General features: G+C 46.0%; 1 protein-coding gene across 1 annotated transcript in view; it reads right to left on the bottom strand.

Moving 5' to 3' along the window:
* Positions 1 to 21,396, bottom strand: part of CFAP45 (cilia and flagella associated protein 45) — a 513,786-nt gene that overhangs the window by 433,777 nt on the left and 58,613 nt on the right. The gene's annotated exons all lie outside the window — the stretch shown is intronic.

The following is a 21,396-nucleotide window of genomic DNA, read 5'->3' as shown; positions in this document are numbered from 1 at the left end:
AGCAAACAATAAGGAGAAAATGTAAATATTGTGCAAAAAATACCGAAATAAACTCATAATAAGCCTCAAAAAATGTGGTTCCAAGATGCCACGAAGATGGCCCTCAATCGGGGATCGGAGATGATCGTCGACTGAAGCGCCATTGCTCCTTCTCCCCGCCACATCAGGTCACACCATCGCAGAGTTACGGCACTCGAGGGAGGCTGTTGGCTGGCAGCTGCAGGCTTTTTGGCCGCGACCAAGCTGGGCAAAAAGCCCGGAAAAGTGAAGGATACGAGGGATGTCCTCAACAATTAGCTCAGCGGCAGATGACTGTGAGAGACATAAGGTGCCCCTCTTTTTCTTCTTTATTTTGCTGCGCTTCCATTGGGAAAGCATGATGGCGTTGTGGTGCCCCCTCCTCCTTCGCTGACTCAACAGTTTGAAGACGTTTCCAGTGTGTATGGATATAACCTATGTTTTCTGCGTCCCTGACGACTAGTGGTGCCTAGATCTCTGAGAGACCGACTTCCTCTTTGCTGTGGCCTCCAGGTTTCTCACCAGAGGGTAAGTGCACGCGCTCTGTTTTCTATCTCTGCTGGGCTTGGTAGTGCTACCCAGTAGAGGGTCACAGGGTAGGGCCACAGAAGTAGGAGCTCTTATAGGAAGCTGTCATTACACTGTAATACAGTGGATAAGCAGGGGGTGACAAGCAAGATTGCAGACTAGGTGTGTGAGTGCAACACTGCAAATCCATTCTATGGTCTTTGGCACTACAACCACGACCCACTTTGATACATCTGAACTGGCCCAACGGGTCAAAAAGCAAGTTGGGTAAGCTACAGCTCGGGCAAACCGCACTGCCATGGCCCGTAAAAATTACGCACTCCCTATTAATACTGTGAGGCACGAAGAAGTTGTAAGCATTATTGAGGGCCAGCAGCACCAGGAGGGGACCTTGGAGGAAGCTTCTAAGAGCCAGATCCAGAGGCCTAATAGTCTAGAAATTTGTATAACTTCACTCAGTCAGATCTTGGAACAAAGCTCAGTGGAGGTCAGCCGGGAATCGGAGGCTATTCTACCCAAAGCCAGAGAAGTCATGAAATACCCTCTCTTCATAAAGGCCAAATCGGGTTCAGGTCCAGTCGCATGCTCCGAGGCTGACCTGTTTGAGAAGCCACAACCCCTTCAATCATCCTTGGCTGTCTCTCCAAGGGGCATTTTGGAGATATCTCAACCATTGGTGCCTCTAATCAAGCCAGCAACAGCCCTGCATTCCTTAGATATCGAGCAGGAGGACTCGGAAAGACGCAAGAGGAGCCAGGCTTAAATCTCCTATGTGATGAGGCATTTCAAAGGAATCATCCATCAATCATGCAATTGGATACTAAGACTATGCTAAATCTCATTCTGGAGGAGATAAGGGATCTGAAAGCCTCACAAACTACAGAAATACAGCTTTAGATATACATCTAGCTAAGATCGAGGAGACCGTTGCCCAGATCCCGGAGAGGATAACAGAAGCGGAAGTAAGGATTTCTCAGCTAGGGGATCAGGTATCTATTCTGCAGAAAAAAGCGGCAGCCTTTCAAAAACAGAGATCTTCAATCGAGTATATCCTGGAGTACCTAGAAAATCATTCCCAGTGCACTAATTTATGCATTGTTGTAATTCCAGAAGGACTTAAGTCCACTCCAGTGGGCGAATACTTTTATCAAAGCACACGTTCTCCCTGAATATTCTGGTGACCTTACACTTACAAGAGCTTGAGTACCAGCACACCAGCCCCCAAATCAGAAATTTCCTCGCACAATTCTCGTGAATTTCGGAGATTATCGGGTGAAAGAGCAAGTACTATTGAATGCAATCAAGCAGAGACAGTTCAGTACACCAGAAATTCCTCTTTGTCACATATTTTCAGATATGTCAACCTCTGCAGCCAAACAGAGGAAAGAATTTGTAAACGTGCTTCACCTTTTTAAGGCACAGGGAGCCCAGGCAATAATTGTGCAGCAATCTTAACTGAAAGTGCTAGTAAAGGGGCAATTTCATGTATTTTGTGATGTCTCGTGGCTCAGAAACTACTACAGCAAATCTCAAATAAGCCTTATCTAAATTCTGAGTGACCAAAATTTTGATTCTAGCTGTCTTGAGCTAACTGGGGCCTACGATTGTGATCATAAAATGTTTTCCTGTTACATGAGGCATCAAGCGTTGTTGCTGTCTTTCTGGGTTGGGGGCCTGGTTTAGTATTTCCTCCTATGCACTTTTAGGTGAAAAAGCCCTAGCTTACCATTGAGCAACCAGAAATGAGATTCTTGCTAACTGGGGCCAGTGATTTCAATCATAAAATGTTTTCCTGTTCCATGAGGCACCAAGCGCTGCTGTGGGCTCTCTGGGCTGGGGGCGCTTGCTTAGTATTTCTAGCTATGCACTTATGGTTGGCTTGTTGGGCTAGGTTCTCATTTATCCTGTTTTTAGTGTCCTGACTGGGTTGGGGGTTATGGGTAGGCCACTCGATCTTGGCACAAGGTCAGGGTGCCAGAGTCTTGGGGGTGGGGAAGCATGTCAGGTGTGAGTGGAATTGCGCATCACTTACCCCGGCTTAGGGGAGGGGGGTGAGGTAGCTAGATTTGGGGGGGCATGGGGTAGGTGGAGGTCTAAGGTGAAACATTTAATAAAATTGGATCCAAGTATGCAGTAGTTGTTTAGTTCATGCATTAAGGGAGGCAGAGTATAATGTTAGTTCTACATCTTCTGTACCTCGCTTATATAAACAGGTATGGTCTCATATGATTTCCTTAAAACAAGCAATTAACCATCTTGTCCGAAAACAGCATATACATTTTTTCACTGGCCGGCAGCGGGAAAACGATCGCCCTAAGCAAGCAGAAAGACATATTATGCTCTGTGAGAAAAGAAGGGAGCTGGATAACAAGTGGATTGGGCTGAGGGAAGCCGCAAGGGCCAAAGACTTAAGGAAGTATTGGCGCTTGATCGCGGAATACTGTGATTCAAGGCAGAGGACACAACCCATACCAATTCCAGAAAAGGACTGGGTGAATTACATCTCCTATTATATGGAAACAATAGCCCAGTTTCTTCCCTGATGACATATGGGGTTAAACCCGCATCCATTGAATTGACTGAATTCGGCCCCCGTCAGCAAAGGAAGTGGTAAGTTATATAAGGAATGCAAGAACCTCTGGCGCACAAGGGCCGGATGGAATCCCGATTGCACTAATTAAAAAGGAACCAGAAGCGTGGGGTGATTTTTTAGAGCCTCTTTTTAAATATTGCTTTCTTATGAATAAAATACCCCCCTCTTCGAAGGGGGGCATTATAGTCCCCCTGTATAAAAAAGGACCGAAAAAGGTGCAGACTAGTTTTAGACAGATTGCCCTCATGGATGCCTCAGGCAAATTATTTACAAAAAGCATATTAAGCCATCTTCAACAACGGGTCTATGATCAGAATACCCTTCCCCCGGGACAAGCTGGTTTTAGAACGAACCATGGCACCTTGGATAATCTAGCGGTTGTTCAGACAATTGTAGAGAAATATGTTTTTGTCCAAGGAATGTTAATATATACAGCTTTTATTGATTTCTCCACGGCGTTTGCAAAGTGGACCGCCAAACGCTGTGTAGAAAACTTGTCCTCCTTGGCATACCATATCATCTCTTGGGTCTGAATATGGAATTGCATACAGACACCTGGTGAGGGGCTCTGATGGGAGGTTTGCATGGGCTATCATGTAAAATTAGAATGCATAATGGGCTCAAACAGGGTTGCCTATTGGCATCACTTTTATTTTCTCTGTATATTGCTGATCTCCCCGGCACTCTGAACTCGGTAAAGGGGGATGCCCCAAAAATTGGTACAATGTCCGTTGGCTCTCTATTATACACAGACGATGTTGCAATATTCGATCTAATACCTATTGGCCTGCAACGTCGACTAGATGCCTTAAGTAAATATGCTGAGGCTAACTTCTTGAAAATCAATATTGCTAAAAGTAAGATATTGGTATTTCATAAGAAGGGGCTTAAAATAAGGAGATGTTTAAGATGGATGCTTGGTTACGAAGAACTGGAACTGGTTGGCTCGTACCTATATTTGGGGAAGGTTTTTTCTAAAACTGTCCGAGATTTAGAGCAAATTAAACATTGTGTCAGTAAAGCTGTCTCCCAGGCAAGTGCACTAAACAGATTCTATAAAACTTGCGGGAGACGCCACTTTGGCCATGTTTTATCTGGTTTTAAGGTCAAAATCCCTCCCTCGTTAACATATGCTGCCGGGGTGCTGGACATGAATTATTGGCTTTCTTTTGAAAAGGCGGAAGGACGAATCTTGCGTCAAATTAGCAATTTAAACTCCTTGGCAGCCCCACATGCACTATGCCTCGAATTTGGATTAGTCTCGTCCTTTATCCTATCCCTGGCTGCAGTTCTTAGGTGGGGTAATTCCCTTTTTTGGGGGGAGGAGGGCACACTTAGGGCCGCCTTGAGAATAGAAATTTTTGACATGCAAAAGGAACAATCTATGTTTTTTAGGTCCTTTGTTTGTGCAAAGGATAAATTCGGCCTTAGTTTGAATTCCGCTTCTCCTATGTCCAAACCTGTATTGAAACAACTTCTAAAGAAGTTTAGATTCCCTATTAGTTTGGCGAGAGATGCGGCCACCAGCCAGTCCAGGTCCAGTAATCCCTCACGGGATTAGAAGGCTAATACTCCTAATGAGACTTAATTTGCTGCCTCTAAGAGATATCACTGGTATCTGGGATAAAACACCTAGAGAGAAGAGAATTTGTGAATTGTGCCAGTTGCAAATTCAAGATTTTAATCATGTGCCTTTTGTATGTCCAAAGCTGCAAAGTGCTAGGCGATTGTTTTTAAATTCAGTTTTTATTAAATATAATATCCACTCTGCCCAGGTGGCACAAACTTTGGTTCTGTCCCCTCCAGATGAAATGGTTTGTTTTAAGATATATCAATTTTTTAAAATATTCCTGCCTTTTTATTAGGAATTTCTATTATTGTCTTATGTATTTATAGCACTACTTGCACATTTCTCATTATGTCGATAAAAGAAATTTACTGGTCAGTGATTTGACTGTATTTTGTATTTTAGCACTATTTGCACACTTCTCAGTATGTTTGATATAAGAATTTTCATAGCAATGTATAATGAAGAATTTTGTATTGTATGTATAGTTTGTTTCTTTTTTTTACCTGATGGTGTGTTTTTGTGGACCTCCATAGGAGTTCCATAACAAAATAAATAAATATATTGACAAATAAATTGACAAATTGAGTAGAATGGTAACCTTGTTTGAAGGGAGGACCAACCACCAAATGGACTTCCTCATTAGTTTATACAAAGATGGAGCTAAAGAGTGGGTTTGTGTTTTTCCGTGTGTGAAAGACAGCTATATGGTCGGTGTAACTCTGATTTGCAGGTGCAGGAGGGGGGGTCGGTAAAACAACATTTTTCCTTAAAGGCTATTTAAGAATAGGTTATCAGTATGAATAACTCCGTCAAGGTAGTTTCCTTTAATGCAAATGGCCTTAATAAAGAAACTACGAGCAATAGAAAGTTGGATTTCAGCCGAAAACCCAGTAGCGAATTTGGCTCAGGAGACCCATATCCTGGCTTGAAAGCTGTCAGGATTTTTGATGTGTAAAGATTGGGCAGGATATAGGGGGTTTTCATCTTCCCAAGCCACCCACTGGGGTGCAGCTGCTTTCTTGGCAAAAGGGCTGGGTGCTGAAGTTGTAAACAGTGCCAGCCATAAAGAGGGCCACTGGTGCTGGGTGAGCTGCTCGGTGTGGTCAAGGCTTATAACATTCGTTAGAGTTTATGCCCCAGTTGAAGATAATATTACACCATACGAGAACCTGTTCCAGTTGCCATTACAAAATCCTGGTGAGTTGATAAACAGGGGGATTTTAATGTGCTGCAGAGCCCCAAAGTGGACTCCTCGGTCAGGTAAAAAAACCAGAAAAAAACAAAATCCTTTAAAGACATTAGGAACTTCCAGGAAATACTTGCATTAATCGACCCCTGGAGGGCAGCTTGTCCTACAATAATTACATATACTTGCTTTTCTGGGAGATTTCGTAGCTCTTCACGCATAGATTTCCTTTTAATCTCTAAAGCCTTGAATTATGAAACTCAAACTACCATACCGAATGGGTTTTCAGATCACGCCATGATCAGTCTTGAAATAGCACCGGGTAAGCCCCCATTGCGCCCCAGACGCTGGGTGCATAATAAACAATATCTGCAGGATGAAGGATGGGTGCAAATTTCCAGAGAGGAGATAAGGGAATATTTGATGATTAATGACAAGACCGCCCCACCAGGCATTGTATTGGACGTTCTTGAATGCATTTATCAGAGGGAGAGTGATAAGCAAGAATGCAGAAAATAGCTTAAAAGCTAAAATGAAATACGATATTATATTTATTACTTGTATGCGTAGTTCATGATGAAAATTACCTGGAAATATACTTATGTTAATACAATATTTTGAACCTAATAATAATATATATATATATTTTTTTAAATCAGACGGCCTTCAATCCACCTCGAATGAAAAGAAAAAGTTTTAGCAAACATAATAATATAATAAGTCACATTGCAGGCATCACAATCAAAGTGCAGCACTGAGCAATGCATTGCTGAAAGACCTGGCACCAACACTGAACTTAGAGGGCCATGATGAGTCTTTTCATTCACAATTTTGCATGGCAGTGTGAAAAAGACAATTTCAGATTTTTTCAAGCTGCCTTCTCAGTACACCTACAAACTTCAAAACCGAGAGCAAGTATGCAACCAAGAATATTTTCTACAAATGTTTATGAAAACACTCATAATGTCAAAGGCAGGTAAAAGACTTTTGGGATGAAAGAAAGGACGGCTGTTGTCCTCCAACACTCCAAACTCTACAATGAAAACAAGACATGAAGTAAAATTGAGGAAGTGTTTTTAAAAGAGAAAGAGCGGCGACCCGCACTTAGACTGTGCCAGCGATTAACAGTTAAGGCGTGCGGTTGATTAAAGATAAAGCAACTAATTTCAAAGTTTAGCCAAGCTTGAAGTGCGTCGGCCAGCCGAAAACAAGGGAGGGAGTATCTTTAAAAGAGAAAGCATCCGTCTATTATTGTTCGCCGCACTTGAGTCTGGAAAATAGGGCATGTTGATAAGCGGGAGAGCTTGTAGTAGCTGCAAATAAAACAAATGAAAACCGCACGGTTTCCATGTTTTGCTGATAAAGCATGACTTGCTGCGTTCACCAAAGCATAGCGCTGGCATGAGTGCTGCGCTGTGCAAACAAAGGTGAGCTGTTGTTTAAAGCAACTAATGTTACCAAGTATGATGCAGGGTGTGAAGTAGCATAGCATGCAAGAGTGCCGCACTGTGCAAAACAAAGGTGCGCTGTTGTTTCAGGCAACTAATCTAAAAGTGTTACCAAGTATAATACCAGCTGTGAAGTAGCATAGCATGCAGGAGTGCCGCACCATGTAACACAAAGGCGCACAGTTACTTAAAGCAACTAATTTAAAAGTGTTAGCAAGTATGAAGCGCAGCAGCCGACCTGGATGCAACGTAGGGCGTGCAGGAGTGCCACACTGTGTAAAACTAAAGAAAGGCGCATGGTCATTTAAAGAGAAACCAACAAATTTAAAGGTCTTACGAAGCATAAAGTGCAGTGGCCGGCCATGAAGTGGGAAGGGGAGGGAGCATCTTTGAAAGATAAAGCTCAGAGCCCATGATCGGGCGCCGCGCAGAGTCAGGAAAACTGGGCCGGTTGAGAAGCGGGAGAACCTGTCATGCCTACAACAGTAGCTAGGACTAAGTCATTTAAGAAAATAGTGCTCACAAACTGTAAATAAATCATACTGAGTAACAAGACATGTAACAAGGGCAGTACTTATGGGAGGTTACAACAAGGAGGGACTACTGAACAAATTAACCAATGAAAAGAGAGGGGAGAGGATGTGGCCTACCAGTTAGAGCGATTGACCTCGAAGCTGGAGAACCGTGTTAGAATCTCGGCAGGGATGCTCAACATCCTGTGATTCTGGGCAAATCACTTAAAATCGCCGTGCCTAACAAAAATGAATGTGTCCGTCTGTAAAGCAACTGGTTCTCATGTAAAGTGCTCCGATACCTTTGGGGCAAGTTTGCACTATATAAAACTCATTAAAAAACATTTCGAAAAGGCAGTCAAAGAAGCCAATAAAATACATGGGCGGGCACTGGCCGGAGCTTAAAGCCCATATCCTGAACACAGCATGTCTCAAAGAGACAGCGCAAGCACTGCCTAGGCGAGACATAAAGAGACAGAGCAAGTGCTGCCTAGGCGAGGCCTAATGAGCTAACCCACCATGGCGGGGGGGCACCCATGAGGACAGCAGGTAGCCGGAGCCAAAACACCAGCCTGCCCTGAAAAACATGATGATTCAACAGACACGGCAATAGCAAATAAGCATATAAAATAAAAGGCTTGTGCAAGTCTCTGATACAGCAGAGCAAGGGGGTACACCGCGAACTCAGGAGGACTAGACAATTCTTCACAGCAAGGCCCCCAAGGTGCGTGACACACATTACTAAAATTGAAGTGTCTCTTTAGCTGAACAGGTATAATCTATAGAGAGCTCATAAGTGTCAGTTTGAAATGAAATACATTAGCTGTATTAAAAAACAGTAAGACAAAATGTTTCGGAATATTCTGCTGCAACAATTTTCAGCAGTCCAAAGACCTTCACAAGTCAGTTTTGAAAAAAGGTGATGACTTAACAGACACAGCGATACGATATTACTAATATGAAGGAAGAAGGTAAGCCCACCATAAGCAATAGCAAATGAGTGCATAAGATCAGCGTTGAAGAAGAAGTAGGAGCAAAGCAGCAATAACTGAAAAAACAAGGGAGCAAGCACACACAGTTTAAAAAAGACTACAAGCCCCTGTCTTTCGATTCTGATATCAGTAGAGATCTAGTCAATGATCCTTATCAACGTAAAATGATTGTACTATTCAATATGGACCCCCATAATATTGTGATACAAGGATATTGATGACAGAATGCCAAGGGACAACATATTGAAAGGTAACTGTATATAGGTAAGTACAGTTTTGCCATTCCTAACTCCACATCTACGTACCATGAACTGTACATACCGTGTGGGTACACGTACGTATAGCTAGACATAGAAAATCTGGACTTACTTACCTGTCAATATTCTTTTTGATATTTTGTCCTCGATATTGTGTACCATCAATAATCCAGGATCGATATTCAGGGTACACACCCATGAATATATACAGAAGGGAATACTGGAGAAACACCATTGGATTATCAACATCACTTAATAAAGATCAAAGACTTAAATATTAAAGTGACAGAATGCCTGGAGTCAGGCAAGCCTGAAGGTGGACCTTTCTGTCTTTGGCATTGGTCCATCCTGTGGCTGTCTGTGAAGGCCATGAGCTGAAGTAAGCAGTAGAGTGCATGAAATAAAACATTTTAGATATGTGATTATCCGTAGTTGATAGCCTGAGTATCATAGGCCCTACATGCCTCTCATCTCTTGCCTCATGCCCTGGCTCTGTGACATCAAGATGGCTGAATCCAGATGGGGCATCCTTCCCCCACAGAGTTTGGGCTAAGTGTGGGGCGTTAAAATGAATACAATAGGATTGCTGAGAGGTGAACAAGCAGGCAAACATCAGTACCTCATACCTTGCCGCCAAAGGGGCAGTGTGGCAGAGCTTTGCTTCAGCTGAAAAAAGGCCTGTTGCACCTGCAGATTATTATCATTATTATTATTAGATCTATCATTTGAAACACTCGCAAATACACATGAAGTCTGAATACCCATGTACACATGTTACTCCAACAATAATAATAACATTAAAATAATTTTTGTTTCTCCCATCTACAGAGAAGTATGGCTTATATGTGTTTTCACATGTGACATTTTGACTGCATGTTTAATCTGTCTAAATGACAAAATGGTTGGTTCATAATGCTCCACATTCACCAGTCAGCATTCATGGCAAGATAGAAGGGTTTATTCATTCAGTTTGTGGTGGAAATACCAGTACCTGTGGAAACTGTTAGCCCCATCTGCTTGGGAGCGTGGTGAACGAATGGCAACACTTCCCACACATTAGAGCAAATCCATCCAACATTGAGAGATTCCAAGAGGCCCTTTATGCTAGCCCTGGTATTTTAGCCACCAGTAGTTTCCATGCTTTGATTTTTAAAGTTGTATGCACAGTGTTAAAAGCAAAACCACAAGCCTAAGAAAAGATTGAAATGTTGGTTTAAAAGTGCGGAGCCCTTTTACAGGTCTAGCATTTGGCAGTGGGCTCACTTCATGAGCTAGGAAAGTCTGCACAAAAGCAGCGTTACTTCCATGTCAGGGGGTGAAGTGCTCAGAAAAGCAGCATAGAAGATGCTGACAGAATGAGATTTCAAAAACGTAAGAAACTAAAGATGTAAAGTATCTTGTGCAAAACAGTAGAATGATTAATCCCCAATGTACCACAGGGGTTGTAAGCACTGGACAAACACGGTTTTATGTTTTTTGTAGAGGAGACTGGAAACCTCCAGAAACACTACCAGAATTGATAGAATAAAAATACTGAAAACAAGAAACCTTAGGTAAAAGAAATCTTCAAAGAGAATTATTGAAACTGATGTGGTGGATGCATAGCATCCGGGGGGAGGGAGGAATGAGCTACATTAGGCTAAACATTTTTTTTGCCTGAAGTGCAGTGAATAAGACAGAGTAACCTCATTTGATTTCTTGCATTATGTGATAATTTGAGGATTTGCAGCTATATACCTTTAAATACTAGGTCAAATGCAGAAGAAAATTTACTAAACTGAAACTCTCCAACTGGTCTCCCATGGACACATACATTTATAATACTCATATACAGCAGGTCTACCTCATAAGGATTTAGACATGATACAAGTTTGTTGGTTTAACAAGTTCTGTGAGAAGTTGGCCTGGCATATGCTGTTCCTAGTTATAGGGACACCTTGCACCAGTCCAATTCGACTCTTATTGATGATAGGTTTAAGACAACCTTTAAAGAAAGCTATCCTAGTGGTATCTGTGGAGAGCAGCCTTCAGGCTAAGTCTTGAAGGAGTGTTAAGCTTATTGTTTTACCATAATAACCTCTTGAATAACCAAATGAAAGAGTAGCCCACACAGGTATATATATAAAATATATGTATTTATTCTAGACAGAATCCCACAGTCGCTTTATGTGACTAGTGGCAAAGTTACACTTCAAACAAGCATTTATAAACACAATAAATAGCACAGAAATCAATGGGCCCAAGGGGGGGCCAAACCATATACTAAAATAGTGGTATAAGAACCACGACAATTCTACAGGCAATGCCTAGGGCATTCAGGATCGCTTGCCCCCTCAGAATCCACCCACAGTTATGAGGAAGGGGACCCACGGGAGACGCGTGCAGTGCAAAGAGCTGCTATCGGGATCTCAATGTTAGCCTATGGAGAATGTCGCGGTTTGAAATAAACAGATTAAAAATACTTCTAGCAGTAGTACAAAGTTAAAACTTTAGACTTAAGCTTTTGAGATGCCCACAACCACGAGAGTACCGAGGTACCACTGTTACCTGCCCCAGGGAAGCCGGGTGCATAGGTCGTTTCTGCTGTCGGGTCGCGGGCTGATTTTCAATGGGAAAATAGTCAAAAGTTCTGCTAGCCAAAAGCGTTGATGATGCCGTGAAGATCAAAGATGTGAAGATTGTAGAGAAGAACCTGAAAGCAGAGGGGACAGAGTCTGGGTCACGGCACAGTGACCAGGAGGCTCAAAGCAAGGAGCCCTTCGATGTCGGGTGCTTCAGGTGAGAGGTGCTGTTGCTTGGATCTGCAGCCACGGGCTCCGGGAGGCTTCAAGGAAGGCCAGCTTCCGGAGGGCGACTGTCCCATGTTGGATGAGGGTCGCTGCGGTGTTAGTGTCCGGATTGGATCCACTAAGCCTTGGCAACCGCAACCCACGAAGAATAAACAAATCAGCTACAGTGCAGACCCACGAGGTCTGGGAGAGGTCTCCTTTGGTCTCTCCGCTAGGGCCCACAAGTCGAGAGACAAGGGACCGCGGGAGGCGGCAATTTGGCGTGCGTAAAAGGGCACCCACGGGCCACCGGAGGGGGCTAGGGCGCTGGTCTTTGGCGCAAATGCTGTAGAGTGGTTGGCTCGAAAACGGGCCAAAGCACAACTTCACCACTGGTCAGGGTCGTGTGCTATGCAAGAGGTGGCCAGTGTCCTGGGGTATTGGGGATCTCGGCACCCACGCGGTCCACGGTGCCCAAACTCGTTGAGCACACTCACTGGCCTCTGGGATGCGCTGGAAACCCACCTCAAGGGTGCTGGAAGTCGTTGAAGTCCGTCGGAGCAGCGAGGTTCCAACCGGGTCACTTGCAGTGTTTCAGGTGCCTGCCAAGCAGGGGGATAACACCTTTATCCCAAGGGAGATTTCTTCAGTCAGCTGGGCAGCAGCTCGTCGAAGGTCGGTTCTGTGAAGTTCCAAAATAATCTGAGGCTCTGGGGCCACGTTATTCACCTTTATGCCCAAGATTAGGGGAGTGTCCAGAGTAGTGTCCACCAATGGCTGGTGAGGTGGGAAAGGGTGGCTACACCCTCTCCCCTTTGTGTGTTTTCCGCCTGGGCGAGGGGCAGGATGCCCCTGAACCGGTTCCAAGCGGTGTATGCAGAATTAGGTCTCTGCAGCTGCCTACGTGCAACTCTGAAAGGACATTTGGTGCACCCACCCTGTTCCAATCCACATTATCCTGTCTGGGGAGATGCTAGCACCTCCCTGCCACAGGAGCCCTATTGTCCAGCTGGCGAGGCTGGGGTTTTCCCCAGCAACAGCCAGCCAGGGTCGTGTAGGTGGCGGGCAGTAGCCATTTTGTGAAACTTGTGCACTTTTAAATTGGTGTCTAAATTCTACCGCTTTTCCCATATCGCCCTTCTAGCAAGGGGGAATCGTACCCTCATGCCCATGGCTGGACTGGGGGTATGATTCCTACATGTTTGACACCAAACACGTAATGGTTCTGTGTAGCCATTCTCAAGTTATCGCGATATCACAATAGACTTATAATGCGGTTAAGAGTATATGGTATGGCTACACTACAAACAACCCAGTAACGATTTTACGAAGGTTGCAGAGAGGCCCTACTCACGTAGGGGTCCCCCCTCACACATACCTCAGCACCCTGCCCAGTAGGATTAGCAAGGCCTGCTATAGGGGTGACCTATGAGAGTACATGTGTTGTAATGGGGTGGGATATAGGGTACCTATATCCCTGTAAGGGGTGCTAGCACCACCTTACCCAGACTACAGTAGTGGTCTGGTGGTGTCAGTTTGTATGGCTGTCCCAGGGTGGCACAATAAGTGCTGCAGCCCTGGTAGGCCTACTGGGGGACCCATGCCCTGAGTACCTAGGGTACCATCTACAAGGGACTGGTAGGGCATGCCCAGCATCCAATTAGGTTTGTACCTAGAGTACTCACATCAGTTTTAGGGAGAAAGCAGATAGGCTGGGGTCCTGGATAGCAGGATCCCAGCCAGACTAGTCAAAAACCACTCAAATACCAGGCAAAAAGTTGGGGGCAACCATTAGTCAGATTCCACCTTCCTACATAACCCCCCCCCCCAACGAAAGGAGATAAGGCTAACCTTGTCCAGATAAGCCTTTATTTCCTGAATGGTCATATAAGGAAGAACCTGCACTAGCATGGTTGCTCCCTGTCTCATGGTCCACTTGGGAAGTTCTAGAGTTTCTCCAAAGTCTAGGGAAATTACCTGTATTGGTTTTTGGGTCAGAGGTGGGCTGGTGGGGTGTCTGAGTCTGGAAGTGAGGCCCTATTTGGGTTGGTCTCAACCTCCTCAGATCACTGGTCACTATGGAAGCCTTTCTGCCCATGACTGTGTCACATCTGGCCCTAAGGGTCAACCTCTGGCTGCCTACAGCTGGGGGTTGGATCCCTTTGGTTGGAATAGTGGAGGGCACTGGAAGGTTTGGGGCAACTATGCCCCAGGTTTCCCTGTGCTCAACATCATCCATTTGAGGGGTGCCTATACCTAAGGGTAAGGGGGATCCCTCAGTTTGTAGAGGAATATTCACCTGGCTGAAACTACTCTGCTGGGTGTCCCTAATCTGCTGATGAGGGGGTTCCTCTGGACAGGGGCCCATTAAGGGTCCACTGACCTCCCTGACCTCTGCAGCCCTGGGCTGACTGAGGCAGGGTAGAGAGGGGCAGGATACCTGCTTCAGACTGGGTACCACCTTGGAAGGATCCCCTGCCATCAGAGATGTGGGCAGGCCAGGCCTGTCCACTTCTGGGGCAGTTACTTCCCAAGGGGCAGGATCAGTTCCCTGAGAAACTTGACCCTTACCTTTAGTCTGGTGGGGGAGGACTGTTCCTCTTCCCCTATGCTCTCTGTTTGGGTAGAGTGATCCATAGTTTCAGGCTTCACTCTTTTTACTTTCTCCTGGGGTGGAGGTGAGGCCCTCAGGGTCTCATCCACTCTCTCAGGTATTCCTACCATTTTCAAATGGGCCTTGTGGTCAACCTCAGCCCAGGCTGAGATTTCCAGATCATTTCCCAGTAGACAATCTACAGGCAAGTTTGGGGACACTGCCACTCTCTTTGGGCCAGTGACCCCTCCCAAGCTGAGATTTACCACTGCCATGGGATGGTCTGTCCTGATTCCATCTATATTGGTCACCTGGTAGCTAAACCCAGGTAAAAGCTGTTCTAGGGGCACTAGTCTCTTGGTCACCATGGTGACACTTGCCCCTGTATCCTTGTAGGCCACAGCCTTCTGACCATTGATCATGGGCTCTTGCTTGTCTGTACCTGCCCAGAATACTGGGGCTCATGGTAAAGTTGGCAAACCCCATGCCACCATCACAGACTAGAGTTGCTTGTGCAGGGGAACCTAACTAAGTTTTTGGGTGCACTCCCACCACCTGGGGGATTACTACTAGTAGCAACAGGAGGTTTTGGAGCTGTACTTGGAGGAACATTTTCTTTATTGCCATTCTTTGGACAACTGGAGTCAGTTTTCCAGTGGCCAGGCTTCTGACACACATGGCAATATGGTTTCTTTTTTGAAGAGGAAGGATTTTGGGACCCACCCCCAGCACTGGGTTTTTGTGGCTCTTCAGGGGACTTTTCTGTTTTATTATCCCCACCTTTCTCTTTGGGTTTGGTAGAATCTTTCTTCTGGTCACCACCTTGGTTCTTGGGCCTGATCCTGGTTCTGACCCATTTGTCTGCCTTCTTTCCCAATTCTTGGGGAGAGGTCAGATCAGAGTCCACCAGGTGCTGGTGTAAGAGTTGGTTATGACAATTATTAAGAATCTGCTCCCTCATTATGAGATTATACAATCCTTTATAATCCTTGTACCCTTACTAAAAAAAACTGGCGCCGACATGACGGAGCCATCGAACTACCGCCCCATCTCTCTTCTCCCCTATTTTTCTAAACTCATGGAGGCCCATGTCACTCGCTGCCTGTCCGGGTTTATTGAATCCTCCGGCTATCTTGTACCTACCCAGGCCGGCTTCAGACCCGCCCATTCTACAGAAGCTGTTATTTTGGCAGTCCTTGACACACTCAGAGGCAACGCGGACGCGGGAAACCCCCAAGCCCTCGTCTTACTGGATTTATCGGCCGCGTTCGACACGGTGGACCATGACATCCTTCTCCACCGTGTCGGACAGGCGGGCATCCAGGGCGTTGCTCTCGAGTGGGTCAGGTCTTTCCTCACAGGGATAACACAGGCGGTCCGCCTTGGTCCTTACACTGCAAAAAAATCTCTCACATCATGTGGTGTCCCCCAAGGCTCTTCCCTCTCCCCGCTCCTCTTTAATCTTTACCTCCGGCCACTCATTCAATCGCTTCTGAAATGGGACATCGTCACCTATAACTATGCTGACGATCTCCAAATCATTTTCCCCCTTAATTCACCTAATGCCATCACAACTTTTCATGGAGCCATGACCCATATCCAACTCTGGATGAACCAGAACCAATTAAAGTTGAACCCCGGTAAAACTGAGCTCCTACTTCCCGGACTCAGTGCCACCTACTGGGGTCCACAGTTCTGGCCTCCGGAGTTTGGCTCCCCCCCCCCCGTCCCAGCAAAATCAGTAAAAAGTCTGGGTGTCATTATCGACACCGAGCTTTCTCTTAGTGCTCAGGTGGGAGCGGCGGTTTCCTCCTGTATGTTCCAACTTCGGAGGATCCGCAAAATCCGCCACCTTCTCCCCCCGGCAGCACTCACCCAAACTGTCATTTCGCTGGCACTCTCCCGTTTGGATTTTTCCAATGCCATCTACCACGGTTTGCCACAATACCTGACTCAACGCCTTCAAATCGTTCAGAACCAGGCTGCCCGCCTGATCCATGGAACACCCAGATGGCAATCAGCTAAACCTTTGCTTACGAACCTGCATTGGCTCCCGGTTGAGCGAAGGGCTGCCTTTAAGGTGGCTTGTCTCACCTTTAAGGCACTTCATTGCCCTTCCCCTGCTTTCCTAAAATCTACCATCCGCCCTTACTGCCCCACACGTAATCTTCGATCTGCCCACCGCGACTTGCTGATCACCCCCAGTAGCAAAACTAAGAGATTCGGCGGACGCCAGTTCTCTCACCTAGCCCCCGGGCTCTGGAACTTCCTCCCTTCCTCTATTAAATCTTGCTCCTCTTTTCTCAAATTTAGGAAAATGCTAAAAACGTACTTCTTTCCCACCCCCACGTAGACTCTGTTCCTCTACCTCCCCCTCACTCTGTTCTGTCTACCAGCGCCAGGAAGCTTCGGTGTCAGTGCGCTTTATAAGCAACACTTAACATAACATAACATAATATAATCATTAACTTAACTGCCATTTAACCAACCTTCCAATGCCTTGGTAGCACAATCAACAAAGTCTACCCAATCCTGATCCTGTGCTTTTTGGGTGTCTCTGAACTTAAGTCTGTATTGATCAGTGGTTAAGCCAAACCCATCTATTAAAGCTTCTCTCAGGATATAGTAATCATCAGCATCCTCTTCTCTTACAGTGAGGAGCTTGTCTCTTCCTTTGTCTGCAAAGGAGAGCAGCAGGATTGCTGCCCACTGCTCTACTGGGACCCTTTGTACTTTACAGGCCCTCTCAAGAGCAGAGATCCATTTGTGGATATCATCCCCTGTCTTATAGGGGGGCACAATCTTGTGGAGGTTCCTATTGTCAGGGACTTTCTCTCTAACTCTAGGGGTTTCATTACTGCCACCAGGGGTCTCTAGACCCCACTTTCTTGAAGCTTTCTGAAGCTCCGGGGCTTCCCTGTCCAATGCTAACTGTTCTCTTTTAAGCTGTAGCTTAGCCTGCTCAAATTTGATCAGTCTGTATTTCCTCTCATGAGAGGATTCTCTTCTCTGAGAAGAGGCAGAGGACCCTTTGGATCTCCCAGAATGGTTGGATCCCACTGAGGGGGATCTGTTCCTTCTTGGATCCACCACTCTCCCTTTAGGGATGGAGGGAGTGCCTCCTGGGCCATCACCTCCATGTTGTGAGTGGTTTGTTTCTTCCAGGTCAGGATCTTCATCCTCTTCCTGGTCCTCATCAGAGTCCACTCTGGGAGTGTCCTCTTCTGATGGATGCCCACCCAACCTGTCTACCCCACCAGACCCTAAAGTCTGCATAAAGTCTGCTATGAGCAGGATTTCCCTGAGACGTTGGGTATTGGCACCTTTGTTTGTCTTCAGTTTCCTAAGGATGCACATCTCCCTGAGATCAGCAAAGGAGAGATGATCATACTTGTCGACTGGGACCCTTTGGGGTCCTTCCAGAGCCTTATGGGCACCTGAACCTAAAGACATTTCTAGTGTAGTGATAGTGGTGTATCTACCTACACTAAGTGTGGCCTACTGAACCCTCTCTTGAGTTGTAGTCAAGGTGTGCTAAACCCTCTACACACAACTCTAAGTTCAGTAGAACTTATTGTATTCTAGCTTGAATTTATATGTACCTTTGGTACCTAGTGGCTTTCACTTTAGAAATTCAATTTGTTATCTGGTAAAACAATGGCAAGCTTGAATCCAACCGCTGCACACCAATGTGAGAAGTTGGCCTGGCATATGCTGTTCCTAGTTATAGAGACACCTTGCACCAGTCCAATTCGACTCTTATTGATGATAGGTTTAAGACAACCTTTAAAGAAACCTATCCTAGTGGTAGCTGTGGAGAGCAGCCTTCAGGCTAAGTCTTGAAGGAGTGTTAAGCTTATTGTTTTACCATAATAACCTCTTGAATAACCAAATGAAAGAGTAGCCCACACAGGTATATATATAAAATATATGTATTTATTCTAGACAGAATCCCACAGTCGCTTTATGTGACTAGTGGCAAAGTTACACTTCAAACAAGCATTTATAAACACAATAAATAGCACAGAAATCAATGGGCCCCAGGGGGGGACCAAACCATATACTAAAATAGTGGTATAAGAACCACGACAATTCTACAGGCAATGGCTATGGCATTCAGGATCGCTTGCCCCTTCAGAATCCACCCACAGTTATGAGGAAGGGGACCCACGGGAGACGCGTGCAGTGCAAAGAGCTGCTATCGGGATCTCAATGTTAGCCTATGGAGAATGTCGCGGTTTGAAATAAACAGATTAAAAATACTTCTAGCAGTAGTACAAAGTTAAAACTTTAGACTTAAGCTTTTGAGATGCCCACAACCACGAGAGTACCGAGGTACCACTGTTACCTGCCCCAGGGAAGCCGGGTGCATAGGTCGTTTCTGCTGTCGGGTCGCGGGCTGATTTTCAATGGGAAAATAGTCAAAAGTTCTGCTAGCCAAAAGCGTTGATGATGCCGTGAAGATCAAAGATGTGAAGATTGTAGAGAAGAACCTGAAAGCAGAGGGGACAGAGTCTGGGTCACGGCACAGTGACCAGGAGGCTCAAAGCAAGGAGCCCTTCGATGTCGGGTGCTTCAGGTGAGAGGTGCTGTTGCTTGGATCTGCAGCCACGGGCTCCGGGAGGCTTCAAGGAAGGCCAGCTTCCGGAGGGCGACTGTCCCACGTCGGGTGAGGGTCGCTGCAGTGTTGGTGTCCGGATTGGATCCACTAAGCCTTGGCAACCGCAACCCACGAAGAATAAACAAATCAGCTACAGTGCAGACCCACGAGGTCTGGGAGAGGTCTCCTTTGGAGAGACTGTAGAGCAGGCCTGGAGCAACCAGGGGAACTCTTGATTGTTGAGATAGACCTCCGCTAGGGCCCACAAGTTGAGAGACAAGGGACCGCGGGAGGCGGCAATTTGGCGTGCGTAAAAGGGCACCCACGGGCCACCGGAGAGGGCTAGGGCGCTGGTCTTTGGCACAAATGCTGTAGAGTGGTTGGCTCAAAAACGGGCCAAAGCACAACTTCCCCACTGGTCAGGGTCGTGTGCTATGCAAGAGGTGGCCGGTGTCCTGGGGTATTGGGGATCTCGGCACCCACGCGGTCCACGGTGCCCAAACTCGTTGGGCACACTCACTGGCCTCTGGGATGCGCTGGAAACCCACCTCAAGGGTGCTGGAAATCGTCGAAGTCCGTCGGAGCAGCGAGGTTCCAACCGGGTCACTTGCAGTGTTTCAGGTGCCTGCCAAGCAGGGGGATAACTCCTTTATCCCAAGGGAGATTTCTTCAGTCAGCTGGGCAGCAGCTCGTCGAAGGTCGGTTCTGTGAAGTTCCAAAATAATCTGAGGCTCTGGGGCCACGTTATTCACCTTTATCCCCAAGATTAGGGGAGTGTCCAGAGTAGTGTCCACCAATGGCTGGTGAGGCGGGAAAGGGTGGCTACACCCTCTCCCCTTTGTGTGTTTCCCGCCTGGGCGAGGGGCAGGATGCCCCTGAACCGGTTCCAAGCGGTGTATGCAGAATTAGGTCTCTGCAGCTGCCTACGTGCAACTCTGAAAGGACATTTGGTGCACCCACCCTGTTCCAATCCACATTATCCTGTCTGGGGAGATGCTAGCACCTCCCTGCCACAGGAGCCCTATTGTCCAGCTGGCGAGGCTGGGGTTTTCCCCAGCAACAGCCAGCCAGGGTCGTGTAGGTGGCGGGCAGTAGCCATTTTGTGAAACTTGTGCACTTTTAAATTGGTGTCTAAATTCTACCGCTTTTCCCATATCGCCCTTCTAGCAAGGGGGAATCGTACCCTCATGCCCATGGCTGGACTGGGGGTATGATTCCTACATGTTTGACACCAAACACAATATGGTTCTGTGTAGCCATTCTCAAGTTATCGCGATGACGCAATAACTTATAATGCGGTTAAGAGTATATGGTATGGCTACACTACAAACAACCCAGTAACGATTTTACGAAGGTTGCAGAGAGGCCCTACTCACGTAGGGGTCCCCCCTCACACATACCTCAGCACCCTGCCCTGTAGGATTAGCAAGGCCTGCTATAGGGGTGACCTATGAGAGTACATGTGTTGTAATGGGGTGGGATATAGGGTACCTATATCCCTGTAAGGGGTGCTAGCACCACCTTACCCAGACTACAGTAGTGGTCTGGTGGTGTCAGTTTGTATGGCTGTCCCAGGGTGGCACAATAAGTGCTGCAGCCCTGGTAGGCCTACTGGGGGACCCATGCCCTGGGTACCTAGGGTACCATCTACAAGGAACTGGTAGGGCATGCCCAGCATCCAATTAGGTTTGTACCTAGAGTACTCACATCAGTTTTAGGGAGAAAGCAGATAGGCTGGGGTCCTGGATAGCAGGATCCCAGCCAGACTAGTCAAAAACCACTCAAATACCAGGCAAAAAGTTGGGGGCAACCATTAGTCAGATTCCACCTTCCTACAAGTTCTGACTTCCAAAATGTATATATGTATTAACAGAGATGCATAGATGGCCAGAGAAATGATCACTGACATGACTTTGGCATTATATCTTAAGGATTAATAAATTTGCAAGGACTGAAAGATGACAAATTCAATCTTTGTCAAGAAAATAGGAAATCATGGCATATGCTGATATTGAGCCCAATATTTTAGTTTACAGAAAACTACTAATGGTGAAATAGTGGTTTCAAATGTATAATTGATAATATTTTGTTTGCGTGCCAATGGCATTGAATAATTTACTTTATCTATGCTGTGACAATGGTTATAAAATGTACTGTTCTCACAATGGCACAAACCAAGTGTTAAAGATTCAAATGAGTGAAGACGAAAATTAGCTGTCTAACATCAGATTATAAATTCTGTCTGAGTGTGCTACGGTATGGTTATTTTTCTAAAATGTAATTTTAAAGCTAGGTCAGCCTATTCATTCACCTCGCTCATATTTAAAATGT

Source organism: Triturus cristatus, chromosome 12, assembly GCF_964204655.1.
Source record: "Triturus cristatus chromosome 12, aTriCri1.1, whole genome shotgun sequence".
NCBI lineage: Eukaryota > Metazoa > Chordata > Amphibia > Caudata > Salamandridae > Triturus > Triturus cristatus.
This window is presented reverse-complemented; position numbering and strand designations above follow the sequence as displayed.